Genomic DNA, 21,090 nt, shown 5'->3' on the forward strand with positions numbered 1-21,090 from the left:
AAATTCACTTTTGTTTTGAATGAAAGTCAGGTTTGAAATGACGTGAGGGTAAGTAAATACTAACAGAATTTCCATTTTTCGGGTGAACTATCCCTTTAACAGTGGTGTTTGTGAATTGTTGTTGTTTTGTTCATTCTCTGATGACTGAATCATTGAAGGGAAACCAGCAAGACTTCTTCAAAGACCATGTTTGCCAGACACTTTCATTCCATTCCCTGTGTCAAAACCACTGGAAGGGCTTCAATTAAGTCTTTTGTTCTCTGGTAACTGAGTACTTCTTAGATTCCATCATCATCCTGCTGAGAAACACATCTTTCTCCTTCATCACAGAGGCCACATATCGGTTTTTAACTCGATGCTGTTCATACACGTTTTTCTGTTACCTACACTGTCATCTCCGTTTCCATGATGTGGCTTGATTTGGAGCCAAAGAACAGCTGATGTTCCAGGTGTGATCATAAAACAATAGTATCACTGCAGAAAAAAGGACATCAGGAGCATTGTCTTAAATTACTAATGTGGGTAGTAAATAAAAACCATAAAAACATCTAGTGCTAAATTGTGTGGAGTAGAGGCAGGTGTGTCAGTGAAGCTTTCAGAAGATGTGGAGAAATAAGTATTACAATTTCTATCCATATCGTGATGTTTGTGTCACCGGGTGTCTTTTCCTGAGAAGCTGCAGTGCTAGGTGAACTCAAAATATTTAGAGCTCTTTAAGGATGATAAAGGGACGTTTTAAAGGTTTAGGCTTACAAGGTCAATAGAGGGCTCGTAAATTGTCATTACGTCTCCTTAACTCAAAGAATGTTTAATGGTGAAGTGGAAAAGTGTTTCCAATCTTAAAGGGATATCCTCACCCAAAATGAGGTCTGTTATCATTTACTCACCCTCATGTCATTCCATGCAATTCAAGTGAATAGTGACCTCGGGCTTTGAAGCAATAAAAAGGACAAAAATCACCCTGAAAGTAGGATAAAAGTGGTCCATTTGATTCATGCACTATTTTCCAAGTGTTCTGAAGTCATATGGTAGCTTTTTTAAATTGAAAGTATTCATTAAAAATCTTCAAAAAACAGAAACACCGTGATTTTCGTATTGTCTATATACTATTGTCAGATTTATGAACATTTTGAATTAGCCTTTATGTTTTAATTTTTCATTTAAATTTTAGTTTTAGTAATTTGTTGCAGTTCTGTAATCATTATTATTGTTATTTTTAATAGTTTATTGAGCTTTTAATTTGTTTTCATTTCAGTAATTTTAGTACGTCAAAGTATTTCAATTTAAACTTAAATGTATTTCTTAAATCTTTTTCTTCTTTTGTGTGTCACAAGTTATATAGTATTCAAGTGAAAGTTAAGAATTAATGATAATAAAAGGCATTTTAATGGATTCACTTTTTACTGAAAACATCAGGACTACCAGAAGCAATAAATGTCATGATTACATGTTTGTTGAATAGCCATCCCAGGTTTGACATGTATATGCTGGTGTTTTACTAAATGTGTGGTAATTGCAGTTATGGTGTAGCTCACCTTCACTGAGTGTCTTCAGGTTCAGGTGTACTCTAAAGTTGTGTGTCTTTCTCCTAACCTCTGATACACATGCAGAACTGGGTTGCTTCTGACCCAGAATCTGTGCTGGTGGAACTCATTGCTGATGTCCCCAGGAGTGTCAGCACCGGCTGCTCTAGTTCTTCAAAATAAGGCCATTTTCTTAGGTTTCACTCCAAGCATCTGCAATGCAAGTTGTTGAGAATAAGGACTTTGAAGGATAAGATCGTTGGCATGCTTGCTCATTAAAAAGTCTCCAATGTGTTTGCATGTTTTCCAAAAGTCTGTTTAATGTTTTTGTGAAATCCAGCTCTCGTTTAATTCACTTCCTTCCACAATGTGGTTTAGTTCTTTTCTAATTTAATGAACTTAAGTGAAATCTTGTGATCCACTTGTTTGTTTAGGACTTTGGGGAGCAACCTCTTGCCTTCTGCCCAATGACAAGTGATGACCTATTTTCCTCAGTCTCCAAACAGCACTGCTCTCTGTAGGCCTGTCGCGATAGTCGATAAATCAATTAATTGCACGATAAAAAAAAAATTAGCTCGATCTATTTGTCGGCCACGATAATTAATTTTTTCAATTTTTATTTAAAACATGTTACATGTCATTATGTGGGGTTAGTCTGGAGCGCAACCTGTGGACAGCCCGTGGCAGAAAATACCCTCTCCGATGGCACAGATGTCCCGGGAATAAGGAGATAACGTCTCGCTAGAGTGACCAGCTTTGGGAAGCGCCTTTCATTTGCTTGTGGATGTTTGCGTCGCAAGTGATATTGCATTGTACTTGCACTACTGCTTTATTTTAATACTGCATAGCATATTTTGCAATTAACTTCGTTGCCCTTTCTGTCGAAATGGGCCTTTTCGCTCGCTTCATTTGGCTTGCTCAGCTAAATATGTCTGTAGGTGTGTGGTTGCATGTTTCAACGCGCCCAGTGAGTTAACACACACACATGCACGCGCGCACGTCGTTTTCTCCTTCTTTCCAAAGTGCTCGGACAGTTGCGCTCCTGAGGCGTCTGTCGTTGCTAAGCATCCATCAGCTGCGATCTCTGTTACAACAAGGACATTTCAGTAATGGATTTCCACCACCCAAAAACCCTTGCTGTAACTCTGCTACAAGATTTATTTACGAAGAAAAGTAAAAAACTCTGCATGCACCCCATTTTTCAGAAACAATGGGGAATTTCACCCCGAAGGAAGCTGATTGAGTTGGTTCTTGTCGCATGACCTGGTGCGCTTGCGTCATTCTGAAAAGCTGAGATGTTTTTAACTAGATGTGGTGCTGACGGGTCTGAAAAAAACAAGCGCGTCGCACCGCGTCTCTTCCATTATGAGCGCGCATTTGAAATAACTAACCTGAGCGCCCAAAAGTCACGATATGTGAACGGCCCCTTCATCGGTCAAAATGTTTACTCTCGGTTAACGGTTAAACGGTCAATATGAGCATCCCTAACTGGCATATAAACATAATATAACATACAAACATACAAACTTAATTAATTTTAAGCCACACAAAGTCAACATGTTGGTATTTCTTGCTCTGAATCTGCCATAAAATGAAATAAAAGTTGATTGATCTTTGAAAAGGTGTGCCTGTGTTATTATGCCATTATCATTATATTAGTTGAAACTGGTCTTAGAAAGACAATATTATCGTTTATCGCGATAATTACTTGGACAATTTATCATCCAGCAAAATTTTTTGTCGTGAGAGGCCTAGCTCTTTGCAGAAATTAAGAGGAAAGGCATTGCTAACACTGTTTCCAGATGCGATGGACTACACTGATAACTAATGAATTCTGTTTGTTTATTTTTCTTGAAATTTAGAGGTTTTGTTTTAACCAGCCATGATGAGCTGCAGGACATTTTGTTTATAACTAGGCGTATACTGTAATTCTGTAGCATCACACTGGGAAGCCCCGCCCACGGTGGAATCTCATTGTCCAACTCCTGCTCTGCAGAACTGTACATCAAACATTAAATATGTCCTGACTGACTGTGATTTCAGTTTCATTGCGGAGGACTGTGCCTGTTAAAGACATGGTGTTGTACAAACTTATGTTGTACTGATTAAATTGACATCAAAATGAGGTCGTGATGAAATTATATATAAATGGCCATCATTTACTCAGTCCCATTTTGTATATAATACATCTCTTTTTCAGATCACAACGGGATATTATAGACAGAATGTCCAAGCATCTGTTTCCCATAAATGATGTGCACGTGCAATGCAATAAGCAAAAAATACTAAGTAAAATAAAAAAAACATAAATATAAATAATAATAATAAATAAATTGTGCTTTTAGATCTTTATGGAAGTTGACTTGTGTAAATCACCACCCCCTTTTATTGTGTTAAAAAGAGCAGCTTGGACATTCTGCCTAACATCTTATTTATGTTTTGTGGGGTAAAGAAAATAACAGGGTTGTAAAAAAAAAAATTTGGGCCAACTCTTCTTGACCAGGTTCTCTAGAGGCCAACGTAGCACTTGGTTTTGTGTCTAGTTGTTCTGGTAATACAGTGTGCTTATTGAACAGGGTGGAGATGGTTGAAACTTGTACAAACAGTACTGCCTCTAATTAAGTGAAAAAATATTCAGAATGGGCGATGCTGCAGTTATTATAAGTTAAAATAAGTTTCCAGTACTCCACTTTTGCTGGCCCCACCATGTTGGTTTGACTAAGACTCTTGTGAAGAACCTGGCTTTGTGTGACAGGCCTGGTCTGGTTCAGGGTGAGCAGGCAGGGATTATGTGTGTTACAGCATGACCTGCTTTGCTTCATGTATAAAGGCACATACCTAAAAGACAACAAAATGTCCCGTTTCTTACAAACAGACAACAGGTCATCTTGTTCAGGCATGTTTAAATGCTGCTGTTCTTTGCTTTTCAGCCAAGTTAAGTCCACAGGTCCTGTTCAGTAGAGCTGTTTGCTTTTACATGAATACAAAAAGGATTCAGGTAATGTTCAAGCTGAAACCTTAAAAGTAAGCACTTTTTTAATATTATTATATAATTTGTTTTATTTTGTTATATAATTTTTCTTGTTTTGCTTTATTTTTTTGAATAATTTATTTTATTTATCTTAGCATCATTTATTAATTTAAAAAAGTATTTATTTTTATTTTATTTCTTAAAATAAATATTTCTAAAAATAATCAAGTATGTCTTAAAATTTTGTGTCTTAAAAGTTATTTTAAGACATACACGTTTTTTCCTAAATAAAACACATTTTTGCAAATGTTTAAAGGAGCACTATTACAAAGTTCATCTTAGTCAACCAAACTATTGACAGTAGCCATTGACTTCCATAGCATGTTTTTTCATACAATGAAAGTCAGTGGCTACCGTCTGTTTGGTTACCCACATTCTTCAAAATATCATCTTGTGTTTTCAAAAGAATAAAGAAACTCATACAGATATGGAACAACATGAGGGTAAACAAGAATTTTCATTTTTGGTTTTAACTGTTCCTTAAAACAATCATTGCCAAACCTGTTTTTTTTTATGCTACATTGTGAGGCAGTCTCACTAACATCACATGACATTTCTTGACCGTAAACATGACTAGCTGAAGGCTGATTGTCTTACTCAGCAGGTGGGTGTTGCATACTTGCCTCACCTGTGCTTATCACCACACCTGTTAATATATCATTTGCTAATTGATATTGTATTGCATTCATCTAATAATTTGTGTGTATAGAGGTGTGAACATGGTGTGTTTTGAGTTGCCCATATGCAGGTTTTAAACATGTAAGAGGATAACTGGATTGAGCAACACATTTTGATACTAAGCAGTGTATGTCTGGTTTAGTTTTCTTTCTCTCAACAGTCACATGGTTATTTCTTCACCTCAGTGTTTCTCTCCTCGCTCAATCAGAAACATGCGGCCTGGTTTGACACAGGAAATGCAAGTGCTAATGGATTTCCCGCCACAGTTTCTCTTTATCCATCCAAGCCTACCACAATCCTGGGATGTTTCAGGCTTTAAAAAAAATGCAGGGAAGTATGGGGAATACTGGTGCTGATGTTTCACATGGATGGCTTTTGTAATGTGATCATGCCATGCCACATTACTGAACGAGAAACCTCTGATCCCCTCATCTGCACAGCCTTTTATTGGCTCTTAGCGATCAGAATACACAGCATGACTGAGACTTTAGCAGGCCTTTCCCAGCGTGAGAACACCAAGGCGCATGAGATTACTGCGGTAATGTTTCACCGTCAAAAAGAACAGCACACATCTGGGATCAACAAGTTAAACCAGAGTTGTTAACCTTCAGATTCCAGTAATCTGGCGTAAGCATGATTCCAGCTTTCACGACAGCTGCAGTACAGCGAAGAGTTCAAAGTTCCATCATTTGGCGCCATTTGAGGTCTTTTGAAAGTTCATCATAAACTTTTAAAGCACTGTTCTTAACTTAGACTTCAACTGATTCTGGTGTGTTTTTTTAACAGTACCAGTTGGCAATTTAGAGTAATGATGATAATGCCAACTGCTCTCCAGATTGCAGAAACAAGCTTGGGTCAACATCATGGCCTTGGAATGCACTTTGGAAAATGGCTTGTAAACCTAGGAGACCAGAACATAGTGAATTGCTTACTGTCTAAATAGGCAATTCTAAAGGCCAACAATACTTAGTTTTTTGTGTGTATGCTAGGCTATGTTTAGAGTATGAATAGAATCTATTTGTGCTACATCCGTCATCTTGATTTTGTCATGTGTCTCTTCACTGCCATTCACAACTCCTCTCCTGTGGCCTCATGGGAAATGCTTTTGGATTATCACAGAATGTGCTCTGTGACCCACAAAAGTTTTTAATTCTTACACAATTTGTTGATTAAATAATCTTCACAAATTAACTAAACTTGAAGCCTGCTGTTTGTTCAAGTTTGATATCCCGACAAACTCTGTAGACCCATTTAGCCACTTGTATTATTATATTTTATTACAATATTTGAGTATTAAAGGGTTAGTTCACCCAAAAATGAAAATTATGTAATTAATGACACCCTCATGTCGTTCCAAACCCATAAAAAAACCTCCATTCATCTTTGGAACACAGTTTAAGATATTTTAGATTTAGTCCGAGAGCTGTTGTGAATGCGTTCACGTCGCTGCTGATGTACGACACTGCTGACATGTTTTCTGGTGCTCCCAGTAATAAAGATAACACGTCAGCAGCATCACTGCAGTGTTGTGAATATGCTCACAACAGACCCGGCAGAGGAGACAATGCTGAATAAAGTTGTAATTTTTGTTATTTTTGGACCAAAATGTATTTTTGATGCTTCAACAAATTCTAACTGACCCTCTGATGTCACATGGACTACTTTGATGATGTTTTCTTACCTTTCTGGACATGGACAGTATACACAGCCGTACAAACAGTTTCAATGGAGGGACAGAAAGCTCTCAGACTAAATCTAAAATATCTTAAACTTAATGACATAATTTTCATTTTTGGGTGAACTTACCCTTTTATGTTGTAAAATACTTTTAACCATTCAGGCATTTAACCAAAAAACAATTGTCTTCAGGTCAGGATGACAGAACTCAAAATGAGAAAATACCAACTTGTTTCTTGGTTTAATGACTCCTTCCGGTGACTATTGAAAAGATGAAAGATGGACACATACAACAATACCACAAATTAAACAGATTATACTTCTGTTGGTGCTTGTAATTCCTCTCAGATTACAAATGGTGTGTACTTTGACTAAACTCTCTATGGTAGCTCAATTTTAAAACTATTCCCTTGTTCTTATGAGTGAGAGTGATGCTTTTTTTTTAGGTCTAGTAGTAGAAGATTACAGGACTGTGAGTGATTAAGAACGGTCCATGAGAGGCTGATCTGATGATACCACAGGTAATTAGAAGCTTGGTAAGGGTGGGTAGAGCCCTTCTCCAAGCATTTAATTTGAGATATGAAGGGGTCTCAAAGCTGGGAGAACTGGATCTGTGGTTTCTGTGGAAATAGCACATTTGAAATTTGCCATGTGTGAGTGTAATTGGTGGGCTGAGACAGCAAAATGCATGATAAGCGTTTCTTAGAGTTTGATATGCCAGCAATGTTTTTTATAATGATATTTGATTATGAAACCATTAAATAGACATTTAATAAATGACACGTTCACAATGATGGCACAACTTAATTTTAAATTAAACTTAAGGGGTCACTTTATTTTAAGGTCCAATTCTCCCATTAGTTATTACTTTTGCCCGTAGACTGTATAAAAACCAGGACTTTGTGTCCCTGATGTTACCCATAGGTTTCTGAAGAGCGTTTTTGAAGCTCAAAGTTAGCGGAGCCAGCCGTCACCATCTTGGCAGCGCATCACTGCATGTCACTCCTGGATAATCAAAAATGGGCAAAGAGGCAGGAGCTAGTTGCTGAAACCACGCCCACCGAGCTTGACGGTGGTGACACCACCGGCAATCCACCTGTCACTCAAGTGACCATGGCCTTAATTAAGCAGAACTTTACGACTTAATATAATTTAAACGGATGAGTTATAAAGAAAATTCACCCCCTCACAGTTGTCATGAAGGGCAAAATTTGCTATATAGACCAAAACCACTTTTTGTACCAGGCTGTAAACATATTTATTTCAGCTGTAAATTTGGGCAGTTTAACATGGGAAGTCTATGGCACTGACTCCCTTTTGGAGCCAGCCTCCAAAGGCCAGTCGATGATTTGCAGTTTTAGTCACTTCCAGGTTGGTTTCATGAAAGAGACTGGAAGTCTGCTTCTTGCTCGTGCCTCATTAAACACCAAATTTTCTGCTTATTAATGTAGTAAGGTAGTTGTTGAATTTAGGTATTGGAAGGATAAGGGATATAGAATATGGTCATGTAGAATATGTGCTTTATATGAACAGCCAATATGTTAACGATAGGCATGCAAATAAGCAACTAGCTATTGTGAGAATTGCTCCCTATACTAAAGTGTTACCTGTACCACAGTAGGTAGTTAACCAAGAAACATTTTTTAATTTTCTTTTAGTTTAACTTACACAATAAAACTTAAATAAATATTATAATAAAAACTAATACAAAACTTTAATAAAAAATATAATAGTATTTCAATTATAGTAAAATAACTCTGATGAATATTTGCTTGGTGTGAATAGCCCTTGATTAGCCATTTTCTTTCACATTTACATTTCGCATTTGGTGTGAATAGCCCTTCTGGACCCACATTTAAATGGTTTTACCACCTTAACATGAATTATATTACTCCCGGAGTAATATAACTCTGATTCAGCTTACTTACAGGCGGAAACTACTCCATAACAGAGAAACAGAACAAGTCCTCTGTTTCTGCACAGCTGCGGCCCAGACGTGGCATTGTGCTGCAGGCGTGCGGGGTGTTCAGGAGATGTCTATCTCTGAGAGAGGAGATTGAGATCTCGTTCTGGCTTTGACGGCATGTCTCCGAGCTTGTTCGGCAGCAGATTTGGCAGGACATGCCACAGATTTTGGCAGCGAATTGTGCATTGTAGGAACTGAGCTAAATGGTCCATTTTGCTACACTAAGTAGTCTGTGGTGCATGTTACAAATTTTAGTGTCTGTCAAAAGTGTCAAGTGAAAATGTTGTGTTCCGTGTATGTCAATTCAGTAGGCCACAGCTCTTTAAACCTAACTTGCAATAGAAACATGGCTGTGTCTGGGAGATATTTTCAATTACAGGGCTGCGATTATACTGAATCACATGTTCTTTTTTACGAGGTACAATGACGTCATCATCACTTGTCTGAGACAGCAATCCAGCTGTTGTTTGAGTTAATCATGATGATGTGTTGTGTGGTCATTGGAAACAGTGTAGTCGACCATGTCGGTCACATAAAATGTATTGTGAACTGGTTTTGCAACCGGAGCCACTCCGGGATAGAGACCTCACCCTCAGCATCACACATCACACAGCGATGGAGCTCAGAGGCATGAACAGACCTGCCAGTACATCAAGTACAAGTTGCCCTTCTTTTGGTTGGCTGATTTAAGCAGATTTGCAAACAAATCCATGTCATAGCCACAATAAGAGATAATAATAATCTTAAGTATCTTAAAATGGGCAGCTTCCTACTTATTTCAGTGACCTTGTTTTATTGTTTGATAATTGTTTATTTAGACGTTATAGTCATCTATGGTTAGATGCACAATATAATGGAGCCGTATTGGTTATTATAAATATAAATATATATATATATATTTATTATAATTGAATTTTTCATATTTATTAGAATTTTTACAATACATTTTAATAACATAAAATGTTAAATTTAATTAAAATTTATTATAAAATGAATCTTGAAAATGAAATCTTAAGATGAAAATGAAATCCCATTTCTCAGTGTTATTTTAATATAATTTAAATATTAAACAAAAATTAATTCATGTTTTGAATTCTCTTTTATTTTTATATTTTCAGGTTGTATTTTCATTTTAGTTCTTTTTAGTGATGTAGTATGTGGTTTTGTCTTTTTTATTTATTTTGTTTTTAAAAAAATATTTCTAAAAAGTTTTATTGCATGTCTTTATTTTATGTTAATTAGTAATTTAGGTAAAGAAAATGAAAATATACTGCGCCATAGACAAGCTCTGGTTTTGTTTTTTCTTTGTTATTGACAGAGCGTACACGCTGCTTACACAGGGACACACAGCAGCACACAAACATGCCAAATATTAAAAATTAAAGGATTGCAATGCATAAGATTTTTTTGTAGGCTAATTAAATGTAGCAGATTATAATGTAGTAATATATATATATAAATGGCTACATTTAATTAGCCTACATGTCATAAAGAATAGTCATCGCATGTATCAGAATTAGGCTATATATTTATCCGTTTCATCTCGGAGATGTGTTTTGTCTTGGCGCTTGCCAAATTCCGCCGTGGAAATAGCAAATCCGTCAAGGCACGAGCGCCACTAGCCTTTAAAGGGAATGGAAGATGAGACTCTGATCGGTTTTATTGCATGTTACGCCCAAAAAACACCCATTACTCATTAAGAGAATAGGGACAACCCGTTTAGACCATGTGCCCGGGCGCGCTAACCGTTTTTCCGTCGTTAAAATAGCAAAAGTGGATTTGGACACGCCCTGAGTGCACCTGCGCCGTGTGCTTTACACTTTGCGTTTAGATCGTTAAAATAGGGCCCTTAAATTTTAAATGTAATTCAAGTGTAATTTATTTACACAGATAAAATAGGAGCTTTTCTGTACCAAACTTTTTTAAATTGATGAGTATGTTGATATTTGTATTGGCCAAAACATTATTAGTTTACAAATATAATGATTTCATCTTAAAATATCAGCTGGACAATAATGTCTATAGCACTTCCACATAAAAGATCTGCACCCTGCTTCACAGCCCTATTAACTTCCAGCCTAATAGCCCACCCTCTCCTCTTCATAGCCATAAGCTTTCTTCCAGTCTCTCTCGTGGCTATTCCAATGGGAATGGGGCTCGTCTGTTTTTGCAGCTGCTGGCAGTGCTTTTGAGAAGGAAGCAGATGCCTGTCATGTTACCGTGTGGTTGATTAAACAGGTGTACTGTTTTTAGCTGTTAGCATATTCCTTACACATTGTTAGTTATTAAGCAAGCCCTATGAAGTGAAAAATAAACACAAGAGTAAAAGCTTTGCCGGAGGGACCAGGTATGATCATATACAGTAGGCTGTCTACACTTCCGAAGCCATGGACCTCTGTAAGGAATATTGTTTGGCTGTATGTGTGTGTTTACACATTCCAGGCTACAGCTGCATGTCGTTCTGAACTTCTACTGTCAAGCTTGACTACCATAAACAAAGAACCAGGACGGACAGGAAGAGCAAACGCTCTTAATTATAAGTTGATTGACAACTACCACACTTGTTCCACTGTGTTCAGGCTGTCATCGCTTGATTACCGAGGGTCGGCAGAGGTTGTGGGGACTTTCAGACAAGCTTTCCACAAGCTCCACGGGAGGGTAGCTTCAGTGTTTTGTTCCCTGCTCTTCACAGTTAGTATGTCTGCAGCTGTCACACGGTCTCCTGTGCCAAAAACCAACAATAGTTATTACACCCCTATCATCAGACATAAATCCAATTTTCTGCTGCTTGAAACTTCTAGCATTAAGACCATTAGTCCATTCAAAGATGGACGAAGTTGAGTTGTTTAGTTGTTTCACTCAATTGTTTCAATAAGCTTTAATACATTTCCTGGAGGTCTCTGCAATGCATATTTCATATATTAAAATTGTTTAGTAAGTTTAGTAAGTAGTAAGTCTCTTATGTCCACCAAGGCTGCATTTAATAAAATAAAGTAAAAACAGTAATGTTGTGAAATATTATTACAATTTTAAATAACTGTCTTTTTTATATTTTAATATTGTTATGATCGGAACCCAGGGAAACGCGGGAGACGAGAGAGCCAAACGCAGTGTGGTTTAATGGGTAATCCAAATCAGAATCCAACAAGCAGGGGTCAAAACCAGAAATCAATCCAAACAAACAAACAAACAAATAGGGATAGGTACAGGAACAGGAAACTCGGAAGGCGAGGAAACTGGGTGACAGAATGAAAGGACTCCATGAAGACAACAGAAAAAGACCGGTTAATATAGGCAGGGTAATGACTATCAAGTGAAGACACCTGAGTGCAATTAACAGGAGTGCAATTACTGTGATGAAGGGACAAGGCTTTGTGGGAATTGTAGTAGAGGTTGACCGATATATCGGGCCGATATTTGTCATTTTTTTATATATCGGCATCGGCCGATATCCCGTGTTTTGTAGCGCCGATTTAAAGTCAGGCACGTTGGCGGGTAGCCCCGTGTTATTGTTGCAGTGGAAAGTGCTGCTGCGCATGTGAAGGACCCCAAGCCAAAACTTTTGGAAGATTCAACAACAGTCCTGGGAGATAAAGGTAGTCAGAGAATTTCACTCTGTAAATGGTGTGGAGAAGTTGGCAGCTCTCACAAACACTGCAGCGTTACTCTGCCTCGCTTACAGACAGCACTGAGCTCAGAGAGACAGCTGTCCTGGAGCTGCCCAGAACGGTGAATCACATTTGTTCGGAAGCATGGTTTGGTACAGACAATAACCAGTTTTCCATCCAACTCATTTGTATTTAGGGATGTCAATATTTGATAATTTCCATGATCGATCGTCGTTTAAATTAACCATCAATTAACCTTAATGCAAAATGCGTCTGCAGCGGTATTATTATTATGTGCAAAAGCCACTTGGAAAAAAAGCTTTCTCACCCGAATTAAAGGGGTTTTAGTCTGAATAAAATGCTAGTAGCAGGACTGTAAAATGAATAGATGTGATTATGATCATTTGATAAAATGAAGAGAGCGCGCCATACGTTGGAGATCATTTTACTTTGTTGACTGTTTCCCATCAAGGAGACCGCTGAATGCGCCTCTTTAAATGGTTTCGTGGTGCTCGTTGTTGTATTTTAAAACGCAACTGCAATGTTTTCAAATGACACTATAGTAGTGGTGCAATGGATCATCATTGATCCGTGATCCGTTCGGATCAATATCTTCGGTTTGGCACACACGTGACCCGCGTATTGATTTATGAAAAAAAATAATAATAAGTTGCGCATGTTCAGTCCACACTCAGTGGTCATGGCGAGCGGAGGAACGGAGGAGCTTGAACGCCCCGTGCATTTTGGCTTCCCTGTCAGATATAATGATGAAGGAAAGAAGTTAGTGTAAAAACGTGATGGTGCGTCGAGCCACGTTACGACATCCCGTAGCGCACCCACTTCAGCGAAAAGATTGTGCCAGATCTTTATGAACAGGAGAAGAAAAAAGTTGTGGATGAACTATCCCGAGCATCCTCTGTTGCGCTCACGACAGAAGGGTGGACGTCCAGGGGGACGGAGAGCTATGTGCATCACAGCAGACTGGGAGATGAGAAGTCCGGCTATTATGTTAAAAAGAAGATATTATGCCATGTGCACTTTAAGTTGATTTCATATATTTTAATTTAATAATTTAATGTTAATAAAAAAAAGACAAAAAGTATGTTTATTTGTCTTTGCCTTTTTTTTTTTTTTTTGCTCATCCGAAAAATGATCCGATCCATACGAGGACGAGCGAGCGCGGGTTTGACTAGATGTATTTGGAGGTTATTGGTCACGTCTCTTTCTGCATATATCCAAATGTTTCCATATTCGCAATGTATCTGAATGTTAAACTATAATATTTTTTTATTTTTTTAATGTAAACTAGATGGAAAAGATCATCCTCTTCACATGAGCAAAACGTGCATAACAGCAGAGTGCTCCGGTATACTACGGTCTATTTAAACTGACCAGTGTAACCTTTTATATGTTTGGTTGACTGTACTTTATTTTAATAATGAACAGACTGCGATGTAAGTTTGAAATTAGAATGCACTTTAGATGTTCTGTATCATTTATACAAAACACAAATGTTGCTGGTTGCTAGTGTGTTTGCAGCACTACTGTTATTTATTTTTTATATATTTAATTTTTTATATTTTTCAGTTTTATTGATTTTATTTCTAAATTGTATTTATTTAAATGTATATTTAAGTTTACATTTATGCTCCAAAAAACTTGATAAATGCTCTAAAACTTATGTAAATGATTGACTTCCTGGGGAGGGACGGAGGGCCAGGTAAAATGGGGAAACAGAGACAAGAAGTGCAAAAAACAAAAACAAGGAGCCCAGGAGGGAGGTGGACCGGTGGAGGATCAGGGGGAGGGACGGAGGGCCAGGTCCATAGAGGGAAACAGAGAGAAGAAGAGCAAAAAAAAAACAAAAAAACAACAAAACACAATACCAGGAAGGAACATAACGTTCTGTGGCCCAGGGCCGAACCTACAGGGCAGGAATCCAGAGAGGAGCAAGGTGGAATTGGAGCCATGTGGTCGAGACAGAAGCTCACCAGGGTGGCGTAGAAGACCACCACATCCATGGGGTCAAGACAGAAGCCCACCCTGGCGGCGCAGAAGACCACCACCTCCATGCGGTCGAGACAGTAGCCCACCCGGGTGGCGCAGAGGACCACCACATCCATGCGCTCGAGACAGAAGCCCCCCAGGGCGGCGCAGAAGACCACCACATCAGTGCGGTCGAGACAGAAGCCCACCAGGGCGGCGCAGAAGACCACCACAGTGGGATCGATAACACAGGAGAGCAAGTCTGGTTAGGCAAGTCTGAAACAGAGAACATGAACAAGTTAAGGGTGGCCTCCGTGGCCACGACAGGATCAGTTGAGCGCTCAGAGAGTTCGGCTGAGACGTGACGAAGCTCTGGAAGTTCCGCAGAGACGAGGAGAGGCTCTGGTAGTTCAGCCAAGACGAGGAGAGGCTCTGGTAGTTAAGCAGAGACGTGGAGAGACTCTGGTAGTTCAGCAGAGACGTGGAGGGTCTCTGGTAGTTCAGCAGAGGCGAGGAGAGGCTCTGGTAGTTCAGCAGAGACGTGGAGAGACTCTGGTAGTTCAGCAGAGACTAGGGGAGGCTCTGGTAGTTCCATAGAGACGTGGGGAGGCTCTGGTAATTCCGTGGTGTTTAGACTGGATTTAGGAAGATCAATGATGACTTGACTCTGCTCATGAAGATCATTGGTGACTTGACTCTGCTCATGAAGATCAATGGTGACTTGCATTTGTTCATTAAGATCAGTGGTGACTTACCTTTGCTCATTAAGATAGTCGGTGACTTGACTTTGCCCATGAAGAACACTGGTGACTTGACTTTGCCCATGAAGATCAACGGTGACTTGACCTGACTCTGGAGTGTCAACGGTGACTTTACCTGACTCGGGAGTGTCAACGGTGACTTGACCTGACTCCTGGAGTGTCAACGGTGACTTGACCGGTGACTTTGGTTTAATGGGTAATCCAAATCAGAATCCAACAAGCAGGGGTCAAAACCAGAAATCAAGCCAAACAAACAAATAGGGATAGGTACAGGAACAGGAAACCCGGAAGACGAGGAAACTCGGAAGGTGAGGAAACTGGGTGACAGAATGAAAGGACTCCATGAAAACAACAGAAAAAGACCGGTTAATATAGGCAGGGTAATGACTATCAAGTGTAGACACCTGAGTGCAATTAACAGGAGTGCAATTACTGTGATGAAGGGACAAGGCTTTGTGGGAATTGTAGTGCCTACGGTGAGGTGCCTATGGGGAAGTGAGACCACTAGTTGAGACTCAGACAGCGTGACAAATATATTTGCAATTTATGATGCAATTTATTCCTGTGGTTTCAAAGCTGAATTTTCAGCTGTAATTAATTCCAGTCTTCAGAATCACATGATCCTTCAGAAATCATTCTAATATGCCGATTAATATTTTAATATATATATATTTTTTAAACTAATAAATTCATAACAATATATTTTTCCCCCAATACTTAGTACACCACAGCCCGGAGGCCCAAGATACTTACATGCAAGTTGTTAATGCTGGTCAGTGGCAGGTGGTATTTGGGGGAGGGGAAATTGTCATTCTAGCTTTTTGCTGGACAAACATTTCTTCACAAGTTGGTCTCTTTGGTCTCAATAAACTGATTGATCGATCATGTGCTTCTTTATTCTCTTAGAGGTCTTTTTTTTTGGTCTCTATGCTTTTTTTTTGGCTTTGGGCCGTAGGCATCTGCTAACACAGTCTCTACAAAAGAGTTAAGATGATAATTAGCCTGCTTAAACCACAGAGTCTTTCACTCTCTAAGGGATAGTTCATCCAGAAATGAAATACTCCCATGATTAACTCACCCTCAATCCATCCTAGGTATTTATGTCTTTATTTTATAAACGGATACAATCAAAGTTATATGAAAAAATATCCTGACTCTTTCAAGCTTATGAAATCAATGCGTTTGTGTAAGAAAAATATCAATTTTTACAACTTTTTTAAACTATAATTTCTAGCTGTACCTACATCCTATATCATACACTGGAATACCACTTTCTCATGAACACGCATATGATAGTTTGCAGAAGCTAGAGATTAAACGGTTTATAACGTTTTAAATATGGATATTATTCTTACACAAATGCATCAACTCGCTTTACAAGGCCTTTATTAACTCTCCAGAGCTGTGTGGGGCAATTTTTATGATGGATGGATGCACTTGTTTGGGCTTCAAAATCTCAACAGCCATTCACTGACATTATAAAGCTTGGAAGAGCCAATACATTTTTGTAATATCACTACGATTGTATTTGTCTGAAAGATGAAAGTCATAAACAATTAGGATGGATTGAGAGCGAGAACATAATACAGAAATGTTCATTTTTGGATGTACTATCCCTTTAAGTGGCCCTCAACAATACAAACACACACAAACACATACACGTTTACTTTGGTAAACGTGGGGATATTCCATGGATTCTATTGTTTTTGTATCTAACCTTAACAGAAAACTTTCAGCATTTTTAGAATTAAAAGAGCTGCACATTTTTAATAAATGAGGATAAACCAAAAGGTTTTGTCAGATATAGCTCACTTCTAGGTACAAAATATGGTTAAGTGCTCACATGTACACACACACAAATAACAGTGAACACACACACCTGGGTTGTCCATTTAACAGCCTTTCTCTAAACAAACTGTAAACAGTGCTTCAGCAGAACGTAAGGCGAGAGAGAAAGCAGGGAAAGAAGTGAAGAGCAGTGGGCGGAGTCTAACTCTGCCTGTATCCTATGAGAGACCTGGGTGATGAAAAGAGGTGTGGCTTGTGGATAGTAACATCTGTGCCTGTGTCCTCAGAGAGAGAGAGAGAGAGAGAGAGAGCGGAAAAGACAAGGGGGCGCGTTTGTATGAGATGTTCTGTTGAACAGCAGGGAGACGCTGCATGGTTTTACTGGTCAGCCGATGAGGATCGCTCACGCCGGCTCTCAAATTTGGAAGCATTCTGGGAATGATCTACGGCACATTTATGTTCAGAATGACTGAAGTGACATCCTTGAATTTACATTCTTCTCAAGCCTTTTAGAGAAGATCCTTTGGGCTACTGGAGCCAGTCTTGTTTCCTCTTGAGGGATGTAACATTAAACGGACCGTAAGCAAAGGCATAAAGGGTAAGTAAACACAAGCAGAGGTTTTTCCATCTCATAACATTCTGAATGAACGTTTGCGGTGCATTTTTCCGGCGTTGTTCTTTAGCTGTGAGAGCAGCTGAGCTGTTTTAATAATTCGTAAAGCCATGAAGGGCAGGTGTGCGTTCTCTCACTGACTGCTGTGGACGTGTTCAGCTCTGCAGTGTGTCCGCTGAGTGACAAGACATGCGGCTTTCCTTTAATCATCCGAATTATGCATACAAATATAAAATGAGAGTATTAAACGCATTGCAGGCATCCATTTTAATATGACTGGACTGGGTGAGCAGAGATCACCTTGAAAGCAAACTGCTTTCACAAATGGATGAGTCTTTCCTTGCTGTATTCCTTATCTTGACCATTTTCTTGGTTGCATTTATTCTCATTGGATGTGCTTAAAGGAGAACACGTTGTTTGGTTGCTTAACTCCAGCATGACTGATTATTTTAACGGTATCTTTCATGCTCTGAGCTGTCATATTGAGTTAGCTTATGGTCTTTTGGTTCAAAATGTTGCTGTCACATCTGTTTGAAGAGCTACCCCACCCTCAGAGGTATCTGGGTTAAGATTGAGGCAGTTGCAGGTTCAAAGCAGTAGCTTCTGAAGCTTTATCTCTCTCTCTCTTGTCCTTTATTATACCTTTTTATTCTTTGATATGTTGCTGTCTTTCAGCTGTAGAGCTCTGGATGGTGTCGTTCATAATTAATGTAAATATTCGGGCTGATATCAAGGGAGAATTCTGCTGACCTATCAAATGTCTCATAGGCTAATGCTTAATTTAAATATTAAATGGTTTTTAATAAGAGGGGGTGGCTCACCTTCTGGATTGCATGATTTAAATTACGCTGACAGATTCTCATTTCACTGTGTCATCTGAATATTGAAGAAGCAAGTTAATTATTATTTCATTTTTTATTTTATTTTTTTTACTGTGGTTGCCCTTGGATTAGTGCAAAAAAAAAGAGAGGGTTGAATGCTGGTCGAAGATACATGTGCTGGTTGCCAAGGCAACAGCAGTGCAAGGGAGGGACTGACAGCACCCTCAATGCAACGACTTTGCTATCCTTTTGCCATGTAATGCTTTCACATCACTGAATTTATATGTTTTGTCTGTGTTTTGTTATATTTATGCAATTTTAAATGATTTAGTTTATATGCATGGAGAAAGATGGATGGTATGTAAAGTGTATAAAACCTATTTTCTCACCATAACTCATTATCCTTTGTGCTTCAGCAAAATTGGCATTTCGTGAGGATGTCTCTAGCCTTGGGGGAAGTATAGGATCAAGTTAGCATACGCAGTGGTCAAAGGAGTCAGCGAGCCGCCATACATCTGAGTCAGGTGTCATTTCCTGTCAGTCGAGGTCTCAGAGCTCACCGATATCTCTCCACTGAACTCCTTCCATCTTTTATTCACGGCCAAGCAACACAACTCTTGTGGCCCCCAGGCCTAGGCAGATTCAGACTGCCATCTGCAAGCCTGCCTGCTGCGTTTGAGCTAAATGTGGGCTACACTGACTCATTATTTAAGGGCTTTCGCTGTGTAAACCAGAAGAGTGCATTAAAAAGTCAAATCTTGCCTATGCAGATAATCTGCACCATTTAAAATTTTAATTCGAAGTGAAAAAAAATATATAATTGAATTTATTTTATAAGTTTTATCTAATTATTATTTATTTAAATTTTTTTTATGTCAGCTTAATTTTAATTACATAAAAGGATTTTAATAGTTTTAGTTTTAGTTAAAGGTAACAACACTGCCGATAACTAAGTGGGCGATATTAAAATGTTATTCTAATTTGTCTTAATAAATAAACTTAAAAAAATAAACCTAAATATATTGTTTTTAAGTGAAAATTAATCATCACAACAATTTTAATGTAAAGTATGACAAAAGGATAAATATTTTGACATTTGCTAATGATTACATTGTGCAGTTATTTAATTATTAGGGGTTTTAACAATTAACTTCAGGTGAACATTAGTGACAGCAAAGGTAATCTAAATTGTTAACATGGGAAATTTATATATTTAAAATATAATTAAACCAAAAACAACTAAAAGAAAAATTCTAATATTGACCAATAACCAGTATTTAGCATCCTTGTGAAAAATAAATGTCTACATTTAAAATAACACGATCTAGATGCTAGTTATTTGAGTTTAACTGGTTTGGGGGATGGGGTTGGGTTTGTGTCAGGGCCAGGCTAGGATAATGAACCCCTGATAAAATGATCACCATTCTGTTAAACCTAGTTTGGCCTGGCCTCTCAGATGGGAGTGTCAGTGTGGAGAGGAATGCTCATGCTTTTGACCGTTGTGTGTGTGCTTGTGTATGCAGTTTGTGCAAGTGTCGAGAGGGGGGATGGTGGTCATATTGTCTGCAGAACATGTTTGACAGGCTGTCTGCAAGGGGGAGCAGCTATTCAAACCTCTTCATCTTCTCCTCCTGTTTTTCCTTCTAAATTACCCCTGACAGGAGGGAGTGTGGAATCTGAACCCCAGCTTTGGGTTCACGTTGTAGGAATCTCTGCCTGGCTCGTGCCGTGAAGCTCACTATGGTCTTCCATCCATCCATCCAGTGTGTTCCTTAAAACATGAGGGGGAGACCTAGCTGTTAGCTTGATAGCTTCCACCACCCTCATGATTAATGAAGGGCTTTTCTCACAAACGTAGTGTTACTCACCACCTCTTTCGAAAGCTTCAGTCTATATCTCACTCTCCAGGTCTACAAGTCCTCATGTTGGGAAGCATTCAATGGTTCCCCAGTGCTCCTCTCCACAATGTTGATTTATGAAGCTATTTTAAGTGCAAGCATTATGAACTTATCGGTGTGTGAAATGTGTGCTGGACCCGTCCCAATTGACACACTAGATGTGGAGTGACCCTGTGGTCTTTGCATTTGCACATTCATGAAATCCACAAGACCGTAGACTGTACTATTTTTCATGTTAGGTTTGAGAAGGGTGCTCCTTTTAAACCTTTTGTTAACCTTTATGGACTTCATAGTGGAATATTACCCAACAATCCTTGTGAAGGACAGTGAGGACTAATGTTGTCATTTGGGACACGTTTTTATCAACTAGGCATCAAATGTAGACTTAGAAGACAAAGTAAGGGGTTGACACTGTGATTTGGGATATGTCCATTATTTGTCGATTTCTAGGCAAGGATTGACCCCTTCATTGTGTTCATTGAGAGTTTTGTTCTAGTATCAGTATTGACCGACCTTAAGAGCTGGTTTCATCATCCAGGCGTCAAGTGTAGACCTGGAAAATGGCAAGGGCTAATGATGTCAGTTGGGACATGTCCATTATGTTTTAATTTATGATGTTGGGTTTGACCCCTTTTTGTTTAATTGCAATTTTTTTCTGGTATCAGTTTTCATTGATCTTTGTTAATGGCATGGGGTTGACATTGTCATTTGGGACACATCCATATTTCTTGATTTCTAGA

At 38.7% G+C, this 21,090-nt stretch overlaps 1 protein-coding gene across 3 annotated transcripts in view; it reads left to right on the plus strand.

Moving 5' to 3' along the window:
• Positions 1-21,090, plus strand: part of daam1b (dishevelled associated activator of morphogenesis 1b) — an 88,833-nt gene that overhangs the window by 11,979 nt on the left and 55,764 nt on the right. For 2 of the 3 annotated variants that reach the window (XM_059512970.1, XM_059512972.1), the window contains exon 1: positions 17,315-17,616. The exons of the other annotated variant lie outside the window; for it this stretch is intronic. The gene's annotated coding sequence lies outside the window, so the exon portion shown is untranslated. Of the gene's footprint in view, positions 1-17,314; positions 17,617-21,090 lie in introns of those variants that run through there. 3 annotated transcript variants of the gene reach the window in all.

Source organism: Carassius carassius, chromosome 27 (genome assembly GCF_963082965.1).
Source record: "Carassius carassius chromosome 27, fCarCar2.1, whole genome shotgun sequence".
Taxonomy (NCBI): domain Eukaryota; kingdom Metazoa; phylum Chordata; class Actinopteri; order Cypriniformes; family Cyprinidae; genus Carassius; species Carassius carassius.